The sequence below is a fragment of the Pleurodeles waltl genome, chromosome 5, assembly GCF_031143425.1.
Source record: "Pleurodeles waltl isolate 20211129_DDA chromosome 5, aPleWal1.hap1.20221129, whole genome shotgun sequence".
NCBI classification, from domain to species: Eukaryota; Metazoa; Chordata; class Amphibia; order Caudata; family Salamandridae; genus Pleurodeles; species Pleurodeles waltl.
Genome location: NC_090444.1, coordinates 731,393,789 through 731,414,719, shown reverse-complemented (window position 1 = coordinate 731,414,719; position 20,931 = coordinate 731,393,789). Strand labels below are relative to the sequence as shown.

Here is a 20,931-nt window from a genome sequence, read left to right as displayed (position 1 = left end):
GTTACAAAGTGGCACAATGCATGCATTGCACCACTTCTATATGGCATGGCATTTATGGCCTTCTAATGCCACATTAGTGTAAAAAAATGGCGCTGATGTGGCATTCGAATGGCGCTAGGGGCTCTTAAATATGCCCCATAGTGTCCTTCAATTGCAGGAGTTAATGTTGCCTATATAAAGAAAAGGGTAAAGTCCTGACAGGTAGAGGACATTGTTGCTATATACAGTAGCCTGAACCTCTAGGGCGTGTGCCCTGTATAAAACAAAAAGACAAAAAAGCTCAAAACGATGCATTTCATGTAAGAAAAGTTACCCAAACGGTTTGCTTGGGTAATATGCCACAATTTTAAATATAAGCCACTTCCATTCGGTTTGTTCATGCTGTTCCTATTCTCCAGCGAAAGGGTTTATACCAAAACAAAATCTTGTTTACTCAATGTGGTGTAAAGGTGTAATCTCTTGTGTTGGATGCCTCATCCATACTACAAAATGCCAGAAATTATGCAAGATTATTGTGGTGTTAAGGAAATTTGTCTGGGTTTAATGATAGACCACAAGTCTGAATTCTCAAGTAGGGTTACCAAAAACTGAATAAAAAGGCTGAAAATATCTACACACCTCCCTATCAGTCTGTTCTGTGTCATTTCTATGTCAGAGTCAAAATGTTGGAGGTCTTTAGTTCATATTTGTGATTGTAAATAAATGAATTAATTAATTGTCTCTCTCTTTTGCAAGACTTGAATCTGATATAGTTTTGTTGTATATTTACTTTGTATGTATTTTATTTTAAAGTTTTATGAAGTTCTGATAAGTCATTGATCATTGCATTGCTCAGAATTAAAAGTGAAAACATTTTGAGAAGACAGTTGTGACAATATGATTATGTTTACCGTCACTGGTAGTCTGTCTAGCTGCAGCATGTAACACAGCTTTTGTGGAACTAGTGAGGTTTGTGGATGGCCAGCCAGCACTGTGTTTCAAAAAATCACTGTGCATACAATGGATACATTTTTAAGGTGGCAAACATCAATAGGGGCAGCAGGTAGATGTCCAGCCTCCACAATTTGTACATGCAGCTTCAACTCAAGTCCGGTATTGAATATGAATCCAAGAGACCTCATCTCAGTTGTAAAGGCAGAGGTCCAGCTACCTTCAATGACCGCTTCCATCCACAACTGAATAGGTAATGTACAAAATCTAAATTAGGAGACACTCAGGGCCTGATTTAGATTTCAGCAGATGGGTTACTCCGTCACAATGGTGACAGATAGCCCATCCGCCACAATGTATATCCCTTTATATCCTATGGGATATATATTTTGGAGGACGGGATACCTGTCACCGTTGTGATGGAGTAACCTTTCCGCTGAACTCACAATCAGGCCCACAGTCTGCTAGATTCACTTAAGTCTGCTAGATTCACTTATAGGCAATAATGTGCCTAATGTTCTCAATAACATGATTAGACAGCATGCTTAAATATACAACAGTGCATTATCAGAATATTGGTAAAGAGAGATGCTGTGCCAATATTTCAAGGCTTGCACGTTTTCAGCATACAAGATGAGTAGCAAGTGTCCAAACTGTAAGTTCACCAAAGAGTTGCAAGACAGCATCCCATTCAATTCCCCAATTCCTACACATGGAGAACGATTTGCTAGAAAGAAGGAACTCTGCCACAAAAACCTATTCAGTTCTTTTGAATATGTGATGGTCTTAAGACCTATTGTATCAAAAGCCCTGAGAGATTCATGAAGTCCAGCAAACTGGCACCCTTATTATTTAGAATGCACGATACACGTCATATTTCAATTTCCTTCAAAAGATACAAACATGTTTTACTTTGAGAACTTGCCTTCCAAATCTTTTTTTTATGAACATTTTCTGTATGTAAATAGGTGAGCTGAGTTTTTCTCCCGGCCTGTAAACTTCATGAAGTTCTCAAAGCTGCGCACCAGCCTGAATCGCTGTTAGACCCCCCGTTCCGCAATCAGATAGCCATCCAAGAAATATAATATCTTTGTGCATTAACTGTTTTTTTCAAAATATCAAAATTTCAGCCAGAAAATAGATAGAATAACACTTCACTTTAAACCATGTAGTACGGAGTGAGCGAACAAAGTGAGCCATCCAGTCCTCCAGCTCTTTCTATGTTCCCCGTGGGTAACTTAGAATTAATGGTGCAAAATGGCGCATTTTGCAGACCGATTTCAACTGAGTCTAGCTAAGTAGCTGCGCCTTTACCAGTCTTTCCTTCTTTCAACCTTCCTTCCTTCCGTCAATCATTTTCCTCCCTCTTTCTATCCTCTTTTCTTCATGTTTTTAATTCACCCTTTCTTTTTTCTTCCCTTCTCACTGTGTTCATTCTTTCCATCTTTCTTTTCATTTTGTATTCTTTTTTAAACTCTACTAAAGTAAATACAATGTATTTGTAGTTAGTGTGTGGAAGCGGACTGTTAGGCTATGAGGAAGAGATGTCACACCCTTGGTGCAAGCAGTAACTTAACTCACTCCATGCCAAAACAGAAGGTTCCAAATGGTTAGAGAGGCAAACAGGAAAGAGTAACCTTAGCTTATCATTTGTAGTTTGTCCTGGGCAGCAATGTAAGCCTCGATGAGATTTATTTGCATACATGTACGTAGCAACCCAAACCGCACTCCAGTGAAGCTGGTACAACAACGTGAATAGTCAGGTCGCGTTAAGCAAAAAGTAAGATTTCAATTATAAACATGTTGCAAATATGGATCGCAATTAGGTTTCAAAAGGCATGTAAATTAGGAGAAATAGTAGCAATGGAACTCAACAGGAAATAAAGTTACTGACCTCCTGTCAGTAAGCTCAGAGGAACCCCTAAGGGCTGTATCCGCTCCCTCTTGCACCCAGTACTAAGAAGTGAGCTCCAAGTGGGCTCCAGTGGACAGTTGGCCGACCTGCTGTGTAGCTGTGGGTAAACAGCAAGCTGCAAGAAGCCTTTCTCCTGACGTGGTTAGCGATTTCCAGGCAATCGGATGAGTAAATCCATTTTCAGTGTGGAATTGCGGAAGAACACCCCAAATATTAATGAGAGTGCATGGGAATGGGTTCCCATATTGGAAAAGTGATTTTTCCAAGGGGAAAAGGTATCGTACAAATGACATTTAGCATTTCATTTCTGCATACAGAACAGCACACCTTCACATTTCCTGTGCATAAATGAATACACGCGATTACTAATTGGAAACTATGACCCGAGAACTGGACTATTCATTTGGACTGACATGTATAATTTTAGAATGCAATAAAGCGGATTAATGTAAAACTGCTTTGTAGTGCATATATTGAATCAGAATATAAGAGATGCTATTCGTGGGAATATATATAGAGTGTACATAGTGCATAATAGTGTAATATGGCCCAATATTATTAATGAGTTGTTCTGGAATCATCATAAACCACAAGGCAAGAGGCCAAGTGGCTTGTAAATATCACCAGAACTCCATGGTGGTGAAATAGGATCATATCACACATGTTGGCTGAGATATATATATATATATATATATATATATATATAACGTTTGTTTTGCAGTTTTCAGCTTTAAAATTCTATTATGTTTATAGTTCAACAGCGGAAACTGATGGGAATTAGAATGTTTTAGTTTATAGTTAATTAATAAATTGCTAATAAAACAATGCGCAATGGTGAAGGTCTGTGGGTACGCTGATTTTATGGTTACGGTATTGTCAACATAATTATGTTTTAATTGCATTTGCCTTCTAATTTGCCACCCAATTCACATAATTTGAAGATTTCACAAACAAATGTTGTTTCAGTTTCAAATTGACGAACATAATACTCCTAGAAATGTGCTGCATAATATGCCCTTTTTATCGCTTTATTTAAATAAACTTGAAACATAAACTTTGCGGCCCTGACAGTGGTAAAGCTCTTCTGAGTGGTTTGGGTTGTCATTATAATGATACATGTATTTTAAATGGAGCATTGATATATTTCTCCTAAGAGAGGTCTATGAACGCTCAGCCCCCTCGTTGAAGAAATTAGTGTTCTTCAATTGCAGGAGTTAATGTTGTCTGTATTTTTTCTGCTTCACCTGAATGTTACCCCAGTGTTCTGTTTTTATAATGTCTTTTAATTGCCCTCTCTAACTCTTGATCAGAGCGAAGTTGCGGTTTGAGTGCATTAGAAGCACTCAAATCAATAGGCATAAGAGAGGGAGACATGTTTCCCATTCCCCCGTGGTTGGTATATACAGAATTTCCATCAATGATACTAGTGCACGTCTCCAAAACTGTAGATTCTCTGGATCAGTCATCTAGCATCACAGTTGCTTATTCAGTTTTTAAGCTAGGAGTAAAATCTATATGAGTTAACATGAGGGTTTTTTCTTTCTTTTCCCAACTTGAAAGTGTTACCACTCAAGCAGTTGACCACATGCTTCTGGATTGAAAAATGCTATCCAGCTTTGTATGCAGAAGATTTTTGCATGGCCAGATATCCGACCCACACCTGGGAAACACTTTCCTGCGTTCTAATTCATCAAAAGGTCTAATTTTCAACATGTGCAACGGATTTTAAAACAAGAAACTTTCCCAGAATTAGGATTTGCATTTCAGGAATACAAATTCGATCATTTGCTCACTTGCATGGCACTTGGTTGAGCACAGTGTGCTGAAAACAGTCCCCTTGAAAAAAAGAGGCAAAACGACATCCGCTGCATTCTCAATCTAACAACAAGCGATAGAAGTGCATTGTGTGCTTCAACTATACAGCAATGTGGAAGTCAAAAGACTATTTCTCCCAGAAAACCTCATCATATTAGATGCCCTGTAGCATGTATAAATCATTATTTTCATACTCTGTGTGTTTTCATTTCCTGATTTTAGTAGTGTGTGGTGGAAATAAACATTAGTTTTATCGTTACAAGAACAGAGTCACTGTGCTTAAGTGAGTTTCCCAAAAGCTCTGTCTTTTAAAAGCCTGGAATCTGCAGATTTTGAGAAAACGTGTAGCTAGTATGGATGCTCAGACAGGACTAGGAGGGATAAACACTAAGGGCCATATTTATACTTTTCGTCGCACAACTGCGCCAACGCAGTTGTGCGTCAAAAAATCTAACGCCGGCTAACGCCATTCTGAAGCGCGATGCGGGCGGCGTATTTATTCAATGACGTTAGCCGGCAGCGCTGCCTGGTGTGCGTCAAAACAAAATGACGTACACCAGGCAGCGCCGGCGTAGGGGAATATGGAGCTTGGGCGTCAAAAAATGGGGCAAGTCAGGCTGAGGCAAAAATATTGCCTCAACCCGATTTGCGCCATTTTTTTTAGACTCCCAACCCCCATTGAAATGACTTCTGTCTTAGCAAAGACAGGAGTCATGCCCCCTTGCCCAATGGCCATGCCCAGGGGACTTCTGTCCCCTGGGCAAGGTCATTGGGCATAGTGGCATGTAGGGGGGCACAAATCAGGCCCCCCTATGCCACCCAAAAAAAAAAAAAAAATACTTACCTGAACTTACCTTATGTTCCCTGGGATGGGTCCCTCCATCCATGGGCGTCCTCCTGGGGTGGGCAAGGGTGGCAGGGGGGGTCCCTGGGGGCATGGGAGGGCACCTCTGGGCTCCTTCCGAGCCCACAGGTCCCTTAACGCCTGCCCTGACCAGGCGCTAAAAAACGACGCAAAAGCGGCTGGACGTCATTTTTTTTGACCCGCCCACTCCCGGGCGTGATTTTTACCCGGGAGTGTAAATACGGCGCACATGCCTCGGAGTCAATTTTTTAGACGGGAACGCCTACCTTGCATATCATTAACGCAAAGTAGGTGTCCACGCTAAAAAATGACGCAAACTCCATGGACTTTGGCGCTAGACGCGTCTAACGCCAAAGTATAAATATGGAGTTAGTTTTGCGTCGGAATTGCGTAAAAAAAAACGACGCAATTCCGGCGCAAACAGAGTATAAATATGCCCCTAAGGCCCATATTTATACTTTTTTAGCGCCGCATTTGCGCCACTTTTTGATGCAAAAGCGGCGCAAACTTACAAAGTACAATTGTATTTTGTAAGTTTGCGCCGCTTTTGCGTCAAAAAATGACACAAACGCGGCGCTAAAAAAGTATAAATATGGCCCTAAGGGACATATTTATGAGAGGCTTGTGCCGTCCTTGCATCACTTTTAGTGATGCAGCGCCAGCACAAACCTCTCATAAGGACACTTTGGGGGTGCTTCCTGGGCCATTCTGACCGCGGCGGTAAAGCGGTCAGAAAAGGGGAACCGGCGGTTTCCCGCCGGTTTACCCCTGGCCCAGGGCATGGGGATTCCGACCCCCTTCCCGCCAGCCTGTTTCTGGCGGTTTACACCGCCAGAACCAGGCTGGCGGGAACGGGTGTCGTGGGGCCCCTGGGGGCCCCTGCACTGCCCATGCCAATGGCATGGGCAGTGCAGGGGCCCCCTAACAGGGCCCCACAAAGATTTTCAGTGTCTGCTTTGCAGACACTGAAAATCGCGATGGGTGCCACTGCACCCGTCGCACCCCTGCAAATCCGCCGGCTCCATTCGGAGCCGGCTTCCTCTTTGCAGGGGCTTTCCCGCTGGGCCGGCGGGCGATCTTTTGGAGTTCGCCCGCCGGCCCAGCGGTCTTTTGGCAGCTTCCGCCCGGCGGGCGGCACCCGCCGGGGTTGGAATGACCCCCTTTGTCTGGCTTTGAATGGCCTCATAGATATTGAGTAGGGCAAGATTGCTCGAATCGCTCCATCACCTTACTCTACATCAGAAAGGTGTTCCATGGGTGTTGCGGTGGATTTCTCAATGTAACTCCCATGAATTCTGCCCCCCCTCCTCGCCCGCCACCCCAGATTTACACGAGCCTGTAAACCTGGAGATGCACAACAACCTTATGCCTCCCCGGGGAGACAAATCAAAGAGAAATATCTTTATTTCTCTTTGTTTCTTCCTCAGAATGCAGCACACATAGAAAGAGGAAAAAATGTGGAGAAATGAAGTTATTTTTCCTCATTACGCCTCACCTCAGGAGACGTAATGGTTTGCCTCATCTTCAGGTTTACATAGTTTTGTAAATCTGAGGAAGCAACAAAATCCATTGGTATTGCATAGGAACACCCACTGCAAAACCCATGGAACTTCTCATGAGTGCAGAATAAGGCAACAAAGTGTTTTGTGTTGCCTTGCCTTACTCCATATCTATGAGGTCATTCAAAGCCATGCAAAGTGGTTATGTGTGGCCTCATAGATATGATTTTGTAGTTTGTGCCGCCGGAGTGTCGAAAAAAGTGACACTCCGGAGGCTCAAGGGGCTCTAAATATGCCCCACAGGCCTTATTTACAAGTTTGGTGGTAAATACCACCATACTTGCATGTAGAGGAAATACCAATACTTTGCGGTTTGCAGAATTGATATTTAGCACATGTATTAAGTACCGAATGTATACTATTTAACGCATGTGGTGCATATATTGAATGTGTTATTTAGCACATCTGTTAAATACCTTACCCGATAAATAGCACAACCACAAAACATTGGGAAGTGACCATTTTCAGGCATTAGAAGTTTCTGGAATGTGGAAAGTAATTTCTAGAGAACAGATATAGCCAGATCAACACTCAAAAGGACTTTAGGACACTCCAAAAGTACACCAAGAACTCCTTGTGCAGAAGTTGCAGACATTTATTTTGTACGGACAAAGGACCTTGGAATAAGACAAACAGAAACCCCTGTCATCCTCTGATATCACCCAGTCATCACAAGTAGAAACATACCAACCTTTTCCGTCATGGACCCAGGCAGTGAAAAGAACAAGTTTACGGATCCTGAGTGGTAGGTCCTGGCCAAAGAAGTTGTATGACACCATGACCATCTAATGTGCCATCTCATACTGAAGATGCCACCAAAAACAAAGAAAAATATGTCTGTTGAAGGAGTTAATGGCCAAAATCAATACTGAATCAACATATCCTCATAATGTTGAGAACATTAATAAACAGGATCTAAACCTTGAAATTCTAGGCACTTAAACAAGTTGCCAAGCACAAGCACAACAAAATGGCAAATGGTGGTAAGCTCTACCGCAAGCTATGGGAATAACCAATTATGACCATCCTCAACATGTCTGGAGTGAAAGACATGAAAGAAGGTCTCAAGGCCAGAAGAATCCAAGTTAACAATCATGAGAGTCATAATGAAAGTACTTCTGATTGTTAAAAAGTTGATGTGGCTGAGAATCATCATTGTTGTAAAGAGTGGCTGATGTAATTTGTTACACATATTCACATCGATCCATGTGTATCACAGGGGCTAACAACTGTGTAATGGTACTGCTGACATCCATAGAGATTGGCCTACAAAAATCTTAATGCACTATAATCTTGATGATGAAGGGATGATTTCTCTGCCAAGCACCCTAAGGGAGATGTGTTACCACAGGTTAGCTAATGTTGCTGCTCATTAGCATCATAACAATGTGATTTTATACAGAGAACCTAACACACCAGTCCAATATAGACAGATCCCCATCACATGCATTTGTGCATAAATAGAGTTTCATTTTACAGTTTCGGCATACGTGTTTCTGTCTACCTGAGACCACCACTATTACATGAGCACAGCCTATTGACCCTAGGACATCAGGAGTACTGTTGCAGGACAGATGTCTGCTTTGCTAGCATTAGCTGTGTGGGTGTCCAAAGGGAACTGTATATGCTGCTCACTCACTCCTCAAATCATTCATAACTTGGCTGAGTGTTTTGCTAAGGGGTGAATGACAAATGCCACACACTACTCCTACTGCCTGCTGTGTAGTGCCTGTTGCAAAGAATTCCAGTGCTTCTAGCATTTTCATCAAGGGGGTGGCAGTGGATCCCTATGTTGTGCTCCAAGATATCTGAAATGCTAAAAATATGTTTTCTGCAGTGCCATATCGAGCATGTGTAGTCTCTGGATCTCAAGCCGACTCATTGTTATGGGTTCTATCCTTACTGTGCCATTTCAGGCTCTTATCCTGTTTTGATATGCCATTTGAGGTCATTGGTTAGTGGCCTGGTTTCAGTGCTCATGCTGCATGGTTTGTTGTAGCAGAACATGGATCTGGCATAGCTGTCTAACAGTGCTGCATCCATTTCGTTAGACTGTGGAATGGAAGTATGAACTGCTGCAACCAACCTGTTGGAGGATCACCTGCCCCTAGCTGTTAATGTAGGTCTGAGCCAGCTTATTATTTTCAGCTCGCACAGTATAGGTACTGTGGGTTTTTTGTATTACTGTGTTAATCTTTGATTTGTTTTATTGTCTTACAACTTTTCTTTCATTCCCTACACTTTCATGAATTTTTCCCACCTGCTTTTGACTGGTGGTATTTTGAGGTGGTATTTCTAGTGGTTTTTAAATGACCTCTCATGCATGTAATTAGGTGTTATTTGTCACATGTTATTTTTCACACATGGTAAATAGCACATGCCTTAAATAACTCATGTGTTAAATAGTGCGTGTGGACCATAGATATGCAGTATTTAGCACATGTGCTAAACATCACATGCAGTTTTTAACTTGTGATAAGATGATTAGTTAAAATCATGCACTATTGTGTCACAAAAGAAATGTACCATATTTGGTTTTGTAGGGCCACGGTTTTGAGCAGTAGAGTTAGAAGGGGGCACAAGAATGCCAAAGGAAGGACCTCTCACATACCCTACATAAGCTGCATTCAGAAATGCATATGGCAATACTTGACATGTAGGGGCAAAATTACTATTTTCTTTCACAGCACAGAGCAGCAGCCAAAGTTACTGAATTGGGCTGCTTGAAAGGAAGAGAGCAGTACAGTGCTGTATCTACAGTGATAACTTATGGGTGTGCTAGCGCAGGTGTATTAAATAAAAATTATTAATGAGTGTTCATGTATTCTGAGTCAGGGATTTGTGTAGAAAATATAATAATGTAGAAAAATAATGCACGCATTTGAAAATGTAATTACGAAGAGTGGCCGCCTATGTTCACAAAGTGTACTTACTAGTGGATTAATATTGTGAAATGTTGAATATATGCTTGACTAATGTAGTAATATGTCATATTAAGGGCTATGCGTTGCGCTCTAGCTTTATTAATTGTAGGCCTTAACATAGTGACGATCTTGGCCTACTTGCCAGGCCTCATGTCATGTTTTCTGAACTTTGATGCTGAATCCTGATGCCTTGTTGATCGACTGATATCCTGATGACGAAGACTGACTCTGCTTGCTGATCCACATTGAGGATAGGTATTATGAATTAGACTGTTGACTATTATGTATATTTGTTTTTGCTTTCTAGGTACCAACTACACTGTTTGATAGAGCCATAATTAGATGTTTTTCCAAATTTGTGTTACTAAATTATTTTGCATGAAGCTCAACATGCTGATGCTAATCTGGTGTTAGTTAAGGATCCTCACTAATGAAATTATGTTGATAGGGAAAATGCTTGATGAATTTCTCTACTGAATTCGAAGGTATGTAATCACTCTGATGTAGTTGACTTTGTTGTTAATTTGCACCATAACCTTAGAATCTGTCGTAGTTTAAGTTTTGATTAGATTACGTTTCTTGTGCAGCTTTGGACAGCCAATATTGTTTCTGTATGTGTTTCATTTGATTTTGAGATTGATCTACATGACTTTAGCATTGTTAATATAGGGAAATAAATATTCTAACTTTTACTAAAAGATGTGGTTATTCATGACTGAAAGGTCATGGTGTGTGACAATTACTGACTCTATTGATTATTACTGTTATTGATTGTTGTTGATTATTGATGTTGTGCATTGGTTATTGATTATTGATTTGTATGTACTGGAGCTATGGTAAGAACATCTTAATTGCGAGTCAAAAGGTTAATCGACCTGTTCGCGTCCCCTTGTAAGTTTACTTATTAAGGTCAAACGCGCTAACAGAGATGGTAGCAGAGGATGGTTAGTCTGCTTAAGAGCTTATTATAGACGTCCGGTACAGAGTAACAGGTGTTAAAAGTGTTGGTAAAGAGAGGTGAAGGTTTGTCTCATTAAGAGCCCATGGTAGATGTCCAGAGGTAGTAACAGAGGTGAAGGTTCATTATTATTGAGATTTGGATTTTATTTTTCAATGATGCTAATTGGAGAGAACATGTTTCCTTAAGTCCAGAAATGACTTACCCAGAATCCTGGATCCTGCTGATGGTTGTTTGAGGATGTTCTCAGCATTCTAGTGACAGTGTGAATGAAGTAGGTTGCGCTTGCACAGCTTATGCAAATCGCGGGTGAATTGTGAGGGTTGTGAGGGTTTAGGGAGTTTGCGAACTTCAAATGAAGTTGTAGAAGGAGTGTGTATACTTCGCAGTGTGAGAGTAGGGAAGTCATCGAACTTGATATGTGTGTGGCACATTGTGCTAAAAAATTGTCTACGTGGTTGTTGATGTAAGGATCCTGTGTGGTCTAAGACTCCGGAGTATATTGAAAAGTGTATGAGACACTTGGTTTTATGTTGTAATCTGTATGGTTTAGTAGGTTGATCGGGGGTGGTCAACAAGTCAGAGTGTGAGTCAGAGTGTGTGAAAGAAAATTTCAACTGAGATTTGGTGAGTCCTATGTGTACCTGGACAGACCCATTGATAAGTTGAGAGTAAAATTTGCGTGTCGAATTTTGCTTGTGAATCTGGGAAACCGAGAAAAAAGGAGTAGTGGTAAGTGCGGGAAGAGCCGAAAAATCCGCAAGGTTTCTGAAGCGATTGTGTTGCCTTTCCTGTAGTAAACCAGCAGATTTTTTTTTGACTTGTGGTCGCAATTTTTGCATTAGTTTGTGCGAATAAGAGTTTGGGAGGACAAGCCGCAAGACTTTTTCAGTCACAATATGTGTGAATGTGACGTAGCTCTGACACAGGTTAATGGGACAATTAATCCGATGCAGGTTAATGCTAGTCTGACACAGAGGCCCATATTTATACTTTATCAGCGCCGCATTTGCGCCGCTTTTTGACGCAAAAGCGGCGCAAACTTACAAAATACAATTGTATTTCGTAAGTTTGCGCCACTTTTGCTTCAAAAAAATGATGCAAATGTGGCGCTAAAAAAGTATAAATATGGGCCAGAATGCGATGCAGAGTGGTCTTAATGTGCCTACTACGCCTGTAGTGCAAAGCAGATGCAACCACCACAGGTTCAGAGAATCTATCCTGAGGTGCCCATTATGGAAACAACTTCAAACTTAATGGTGCCTATGGAACAGGTTCACCCGAGACAGATGTTGGTTCAGACTGAATCAACTCCACTTTTACTGCCCCAATTGCAGCCGCAGGCAATGTCAAGATTCACTCAAGTAACAGGGACACAGTCAGATATGACTCCGATGATGAATCAGAATATGGGAGTTACTCTTTTACAAAGTGCAAGTGCCAGAACAGTCCCTGAAGCTATATTGCTACCTATTACTGTTGGTCCAGCTGTACCCTTATTTGCACAGAAGAAAACGGCTGTAGGTGAATAAGAAGCAATGTCCCAGAGTATAATGAGGGGAGGACATAATGAAGATGCTTGAATAGTCTCTCCTTGGGACAGACTTTTGATGGCTCAAGATCATTGTTAGACCTTAGTCCATTTGTAGTACATGCAGATACTATGGCAGGGTCAAACGTTAGTCAAGGTTTGAAATTATTGACACCGCAGACCCCGAATGTAGTTGCCCAGCAGGTGCTACCAGTCCAAGCAAGTAACAATTTGCTGCAAGGATTAACAGATCAGAAGTTGACTGAATGGTTAGACAAGCTGAATATCCTGCAGAGTGCTCCTAAAGGAGAGGAGTGTTTGAATTATGGTAGGCTAAGCATGGAAGTGAGTGAACTCATTGAGGGAACTATGGTCGTGAATAGGTTAGAATCCTACACAGAGGCAGATTTGAAATATTTGTGCCCGAAGATTATGAGGAAAATGAGCAGTGTGCATCAGAAACTATCAGAGAAGTACGGCATAGAAACAGAGAAAATGAAGCATTTGAAAACGAGTTACAGATTAGATTTTGAGGATAAAGATTTTGAACACATGAGATCTGCCGGAATGAAGGCACACCTTAAGGAATTGCTTCAAAGAGCCCAGACCTGGGGAGCATTAGACAAATGGGAAGGGAGATGAGTGAAAAAAAGAGACAAGAGAAAAAGAGATTCAGTGGAGCTGACTACAAATGTGCAGCAGGATAAAGATCCAGTGAAAATTTTACCAATGAGAGAGATTCCAGGAGGAAATTTTGTTCATGTCCCGTGGATCAGAGGTGACATTCTATTGTTTACAAATGATTATCTAAAATTGAGAGAGAAGCCAGTAGAGTGGTATCATCAGACAGACAGGTTTGTGAAACTCGCAGTGTAGAGTGGCCAACAAGCGAACCAGAGAGAGACAAAAATACAGGTGCACCATCTCCTGAGGTAATGAAATATTACTAAACAGTGACTGAATTTTCGAAAACAAGAATTTCGCCCAAGAATATTGATTGGCAGAGGATTGACAGGACAGCTCAGGAACCAAAGGAGTTGATACATGCGTATTATGAGAGATTGTTGCAGGAGTTCAAGCATTACAGTGGTGCAGAAACAATTGAGGCGAAAGACATGTTCCATTTTGTGTTCAGATTTGTAGAAGGGTTGAGTGATTAAGATTAAGAGTAATTTGATTTGCTGGCAAGCAAAGCTGATCGATGAGGTGTTGCACTATGCGAAATACTGTAGTGATGAGATTGAGTTGAAGCAGAAAAAGTTGAAAGAAAAGGCGATGGTGATGCAGATTAAAGCAGCTCAAACAGGGGTGCAAGGGAATTTTCCACAGCAGTTACAACAGCAGCAGCAGGGGAACATGATGTTCCAGCCCCAGATGAAAGGTAGAGGTCATGGAGGAAATGTAAATTGTGGTCCAGACTTAAGTACTGTAGGGGTTCAGAATGATGTGCAGGGAATGAAGACGTCATTGCCATGTCACGTTTGCGGAGCCGTTGGACATTACAAACAGGAGTGTCAAATGATGGTGTAGGAAGGTGTCATTCAGAAGAGTAATGCCCTCACTTCATTCCAGAACGTGAATGGACTGAGAGTGAGACGTCCTAATCCAAATTTTCAGAATAATATGAATCAACTACAGAACTTTCAACCCATGCAGCAGGTGCAAATGTCACATGTACAAATGACACTGCTGCAGCCGTTGCGACACCAGTTTCCCATGGTACCTAGACAGTAAATTCAAATACCTCAAGCCCTAATGGAACAGCAACAGATGATGCTTTCTCAACAGGTCACAGGTCAGAGGCTTAACCAAAGTAATAACACACTGCACCAATTCCCTTTACACAGTGAGAGTGGAATAAATGATGATTGGATGAATGACAGTTCAAGTGAGGAGCCGTGTGTGCTTGCAACTTCCTTAGAAGTAGATCAAAGAGGTCCCTATGTGAAGGGAAAGGTTATGGGTCACAGAGTTTCATTCTTGGTTGACACTGGAGCTACATGTTCTACAGTGAGAAGTGCAGAGGTTCTAAATTTGCCCCTTTCAGGCAGAACAGTTTAGATTACCGAACCAGTTGAGGTTAAAACTGGCAACTTTCAGGGATTGCACAAATTCATAGTCTGCAATTCAAGTCCGGTATCCCTACTGGGAAGAGACTTGCTGTGTAAAACAAAATGTTCGATTACTTGTTCAAATGATCGAATTGAGATTCAGACGAATAGTGATGATGAAGATGACCAAGCCCCATCTAGGGGGGGAAACTACAAATGAGGAGTACCCTCAGATTGAATTTTTCCCGATGTTCACTGTGAAAGAGCTTCATCCTGATTTGTAGGGAACGGTCAAGTAGAAAGTGTGGGATTTGACAGGAAAAGAAGTAGGTCTGACAAAGGGAGTTGAGCCAGTTAAAGTTACTGTAAAGCCGAATGTAGTTCTTCCTCAACTTCCGCAGTACCACATGCCGCAAGATGTCCTTATTAAGGTTGCCCAGATAATTGCAGACGCTATAAAAGGAAGTATTGAGCAGTCCATGTAATTCACCGATAATGGGTTTGCCAAAGCACTGTGGGAAAGTTCGAATTGTCCAGGATTTGCGAAAGATAAATGAGATTATGGTCAAATGTTGTCCAGTGGTGCCAAATCCAGCTGTGGTAATGTTTCAGATTCCATGTGATGCTGAGTGGTTCACTGTCATTGATTTGTCACAAGCTTTCTTTTCTGTGCCTCTTCATGAGGACAGCGAATTTCTCTTTTGTTTCACATTTCTGGATCGAGTTTATTGTTGGAGCAGAATTCCTCAAGGGTTTTCAGAGTCACCGTCCATATTCAATCAGATCTTGAAGAAGAATTTGGAATCGTTGGAATTGCCTTTCCAATCAACCTTGGTGCAGTATATTGATGACTTACTGATTGCGTCCAAGTATGATACGATTGCCCTATTGAACCATTTGGGAAAGAATGGTCACAAAGTGTCTACGTTTAAATTGCAATACTGTCAGAAAGTAGTGAAATACTTGGGTCACCAGATTGAGAAGGAATCAAGAAAGATATCCAGAGAAAGGATTACAGCCATATTGCAGATAAATCCCCCGACCACATAGAGAGATGTCAGGATGTTTTTAGGGATGGTAGGCTATTGTCTCTAATGAATTCCAACTTTTTCAGTCATTTTGAGACCATTGCAGAAGCTGACTCATAAAGAAGTCACTGATCCTATAGTATTAGACCAGACTGGAATAGAAGCGTTCACTGAATTGAGAAAGAGTCTGTGCAAGGCTCCGGCGTTGGGTATGCCTGATTACACAAAACCTTTCACATTGTTTTGCCATGACCGTGATGCATGTTCTTTGTCTGTCTTGACACAGGTCCATGGAGGTGTAAACCGCCCAGTAGCATATTTTTCAGCAACTTTGGACCCAGTTGCAGCTGCCTTACCAGGTTGTATGAGTGCAGTTGCAGCAGTTGGTCAGAGCCTTACACCGTGTAAAGGCATTGTAAAGGGACATCCCCTGATTGTAATTGTCCCTCACTCTATTGAGATTCTACTTATAAGGACGAAAACCAAATATTTGACTGGTGCGAGATTGACCAGATATGAAACGAGTATTTTAGGGTCATCAAATGTGTCACTGAAAAGATGTACAGTTCTGAACCCGGCAACCTTACTTCCAAATGAAAATGTTGAAATTGAGCAAGTGGAAGATATTGAGCATGATTGTCTTGAAGTAACTGACTTGTGCACAAAACCGAGACCTGACATTAGAGATAAATTGGAAGAAAGTGACCAAATTATCTTTGTTGATGGTTCTTGTCTAAGAGACAATGCAGGGACATTGCGAGCAGGATGTGCCAAGTTTACAATTACTGCTATTTTGAAGCTTCTTGGCTTTGAGGAGTGTATTCTTCCCAGGTTGTGGAACTGGTAGCCCTTACTAGAGCGTGCCATGTTTCTGCGCAGTGAAAGTCACAATCTATACGGATAGCCAGTGTGGATTTGGAATAGCCCATGATTTTGGACAGTTGTGGTCACAGAGAGGTTTCATGACCTCTTCTGGTTCACCAGTCAGAAATGGTGAGAGAATGAAAAAATTGTTATTTTCTATTCAAGTGCCGGGAAAGATTGCTGAGGTGAAATGCAGTGCACATCTGAAGTTGCAGGACTTTGAATCATTGGGAATGGCTATGCGGATCAAGTAGCAAGGTTTTGGGCATTGAACTGAATATATTATCAAAGACAAGTGGGAACTGTTGTCAGAAGAAGACGAAACCTGTCCGAGCTATGCATTGAAAGTAATTGACACCTCAGAAGAATTTAAAATGTTGCAGAATAATGCTGACAGGGAGGAAAAACGTTCATGGAGCAAAATGAAATGTGTGCAAAGACAAGATGAATTGTGGGTTTCAGAAGAGGGTTAATTGGTTTTGCCAAATAGTCTGTTGTCTCAAATGGTGAGGTACTATCATGGTCAAGCACATATTGGGAGGGATGAAGTGATTCGATTGTTCAAACATAATTGATTTAACCCAAAATTTAGACAGTTTGCTGAAGCAGTTTGCCATTGTTGTGTCATTTGCCAACAGATGAACGTGGGGAAAGTAACACTGATTAATTTGAGCCACACTGGAAGAGTGGGAGGTCCACTCAGCAGAATGCAGATGGATTTTATTGGGATGCCTGTGTGTGGAAGTTTGAGATATGTGCTGGTGATTGTTTGCATCTTTAGTCACTGGATTGAAGCTTATCCTACACAAAGAAATTATAGTCTCACATTAGCGACACTACTGCTTAGGGAGCTGATACCGCGTTTCGGGTTTCCAATGTCTTTTGAAACAGATAGGGGAAATCACTTCAACAATTTAGTAATCAAATTACTGTGTGCAGCATTGAACATTGAGCAGAAGTTGTATTGTAGTTACTGCCCTGAAGCATCAGGACTAGTGGAACGGATGAATGGTACCTTGAAGTCAAGAGTTGCAAAGATGTGTGCGTCCACGAATTTGAAATGGCCTGACGCATTGCCTTTAGTGTTGATGTCAATGAGAAACACACACCCGACAGGAAGACAGGGTTGTCTCTGCATTAAATCCTTATGGGTCGAGCCAGGAGGTTGCCAGCGGGCCTGCAAATGCACTTGTCAACATTGCGGATGATATGGTGTTGGACTACTTCAAAGGTCTGGCTGATGTGGTTCGCTCTTTCTCTCAACAGGTGGAAGCCACCGCACTGCCACCAATCCATGACCCAGGGCACAATCTGAGAGCTGGAGACTGGGTTGTGATCTGGAAACATGTGAGGCAAATGTGTTTGGAGAGTTGTTGGAAGGGACCGTATCAGGTAGTTCTGACAACTACCACAGCTGTTAAGTGCGCTGGAATTCCAAACTGGATTCATGCGAGTCACACGAAGAAAGTGGCATGTCTACTTGACCATGAGGAAGAAGAGTTGTTGAGAGTACCAACAACAGCGAGACAAGCCTCGGGGCCGGAAATAGAACAAAGGGGAACTGAGACCTGATCTGAGCGAGTTGAGGACGGTTCAGTCACTCCTGTGAGAGACGAGGGAGAAGACCTCCAGGAGGGTGATGGAGAGTCTATCTCAATTGAGGTAGCAGGAGAGCCTAGTCAAGAGGAGGGCTTTCCCAGAAGTAGACGATCTTGAAAGACAAACAGAGCAATCGCCAGACCCAGAGGGGAAAGGAGTTGTGATGGATCAAAGCCATTGTGATCTGACTCCTCCTGAACTGATTCCAGGTCCGTCAAGAGAAAACACTGCAGAAAAAGAAGAAGGTTCAAATTCGACTCTAAAGAGAACACTGACAAATGGTCCACTGAAAGGAGATATGTGGCCGGAGTCGCAAGTAGAAAGAGAAAAGGAAGTGGTTGTTGAGGCAACAATCGAGGAAGAGCTAGATACAACAAGGAGAGAAGATCTAAGTGAAGGAGAATTGAATGGTGATCGAAAGTTGAAAAGAAAGAGACTATCAAGTTGGAGATACGCAGGTCCTGAATGGGCGTAAACAGCTACAAGTGAGTGGCAGCAAGAGTTTTTGGGGGTTATTCTAACTTTGGAGGAGTGTTAATCCGTCCCAAAAGTGACGGTAAAGTGACGGATATACCACCACCCGTATTACGAGTTCCATAGGATATAATGGACTCGTAATACGGCTGGTGGTAAATCCATCACTTTTCCGTCACTTTTGGGACGGATTAACACCTCCTCCAAAGTTAGAATAACCCCCTTTGTGTTTTTGTTTTGATAGAGACATTCCGGGTCAGTATTGTGGTACTTGAAGGAAGCTGATGAACTGAACTGTTGAAAAAATCTGAGAGAACATTTTCAAGAAAGAGACTGTTGAAAGTAACAGGAAGATACATTGATAACCTGATTTGACTTTTGAAACCTGATTTTGACAAGCTGCTTACAAATATTTGACAAGGGATCCTGGAAGTGAGACTGAAAGCTGTAAATAACTGCTGAAAGAAGATTTATTTTTTTTGTCTTCTGCTTTCTGATTCTTTATAGATCATGAGTGACATTAACCAACAGGGTAGGAATACTAGGCGCTGTCAATATATGAGTATTGGTTTGGCGATTATGTGTGGGATATTGTTTGTGGTGTTTATTGTGGGTATGTCTGTTCTTGAAAAGAGTAAAGCCAATCATACTTTTGCTTTTGCTACAACTACTGCACTAACAGTAATAGAGAGGTTTAGGTTTGATGAGAAATATTTGCATAGGGATACTAATGTGCAAGGTGAACTTTCTTCTAATGTATTCTAGCACTTATTGAGTGAGTATGTTGCAACGATGGATGCAAAGAATTGTTATGTGCTTACGCAGATTCCTTCATCAGTTGAGGAAGGAGTTACATTATATAGTTTGTCATTAAATTACGGAATAAGTTATAGTCTGCTGCTAACAGGATCTTATAACCAGGAGTACATTCAGTACTTTTACTCAAACTATGATATGGTGTTTTTGTTTGTCCCTATAATAAGGTATTGGAGGAGAGTAGCTAGTGATAGTGACATTGTAATAGAGGTTTCTTTGAACCTACTTTGATGTTTGGCACAGCTTATGCACACAGGAATAACCTGACATGCTTGCTTACACCTTTAGAGAAAAGCTTTTTAGATCACACAGATGACAGGAGAAAGGTATTGAAGGAGAATTTAGAAAAAGGCTTGGAGAAAAGGACTTACAGGAATGATTATGCTTATAGTGCAATTAAAACACAAGGGAAATTAGCTTAAGATGTGCAACACGTAGGGAAGCTTTGTATATACAGGCCTAAATCAAGCACTGGTACTTTATTTGTGGGAACAAGTGAATGTAACCATGGGTTTCTGTTTCAGAGAAAATGGACAATCATGTTGAATGGACAGGACCCGGCGATTCCCGGAATTTATTATATCTGTGGTCTTAATGCTTATTACCGTCTTCCAAGAGGATGGTATGGGACATGTTATTCAGGGATAGTTTTCCCAAAGATTTATCAAATGGATGATTTGAAGAAGTTTCCAAAAGTAACTGAATTACATCATATGAGACAGAGGAAGGAGTCCTCTTCTGGTATAGTGGGAGATATATTTGGAGCAGTGATTCCTTCAGTGGGAGTCATTCTGAATGTGATAATGATTTGAAAGTTGTCTACTATTGGGGATAACATGCTGAAAACATTTTCAGGGGGCATACTCCTGATAGATACTGAGTTAGCTGCTGATAGAGCTATGACTCTTCAGAATCGTCTTGCTTTAGACATTGTTTTAGCGAAGGATGGTGGAGTCTATAGAATGATTAATTCTAGGCATTGTTGTTCGTATATTCCTGATAACAGTAGAGAAATTAGAGGCTTAATTACTAATCTGACTGATGAAAGTGCTTATTTGAAAGAATTAAAATAACCAGGTGTTTGGGAAAAGATTGGCAAAGGTTTTGCTTCAGTGGGAAATTGGCTCAGCAACATTTGGAATGGGATACTATTGAAAATATTACAGGGGATATTCATTATTGTGGTTTGACGAATTGGAATATGGAGATTGTGTAAATTATGCAAAATGATTACATTGAAAAGGTCAAAGAATATTCAGAGGAGGGAAGAAAAGAAAAGGGAAAAAATTTATAAGGAAAATTCAAAAAGGGAACAAAAGTATGAAGGGATCGAATTGACAGAATTTTAGGTAATACAAAAATTTGTGGGTGGTAGTTAGTGTGATGACACATTTAGTTGGTCATTCTGAACATGGCGGTCTGGACTGCAATGCCGGCGGTGGCGGTGTTTCTGATCCAACTGGGCAGCGCTGGCTGCCGTATAATGAGTCGCATTCCGCCAGCCTTTCCCTGGTGGTTTACACTGCCAGGGAAAGGCTGGCGGAATGAGTGACTCGTGGCCCCCCTTGGGGCCCCTGAACTGCCCATGCACTTGGCCTGGGC

The 20,931-nt window shown here is 41.5% G+C and overlaps 1 protein-coding gene across 2 annotated transcripts in view; it reads left to right on the top strand.

The window, feature by feature from the left end:
• RGS7 (regulator of G protein signaling 7) overlaps positions 1 to 20,931 on the top strand; it is a 1,783,260-nt gene that overhangs the window by 1,419,261 nt on the left and 343,068 nt on the right. The window lies entirely within an intron of this gene.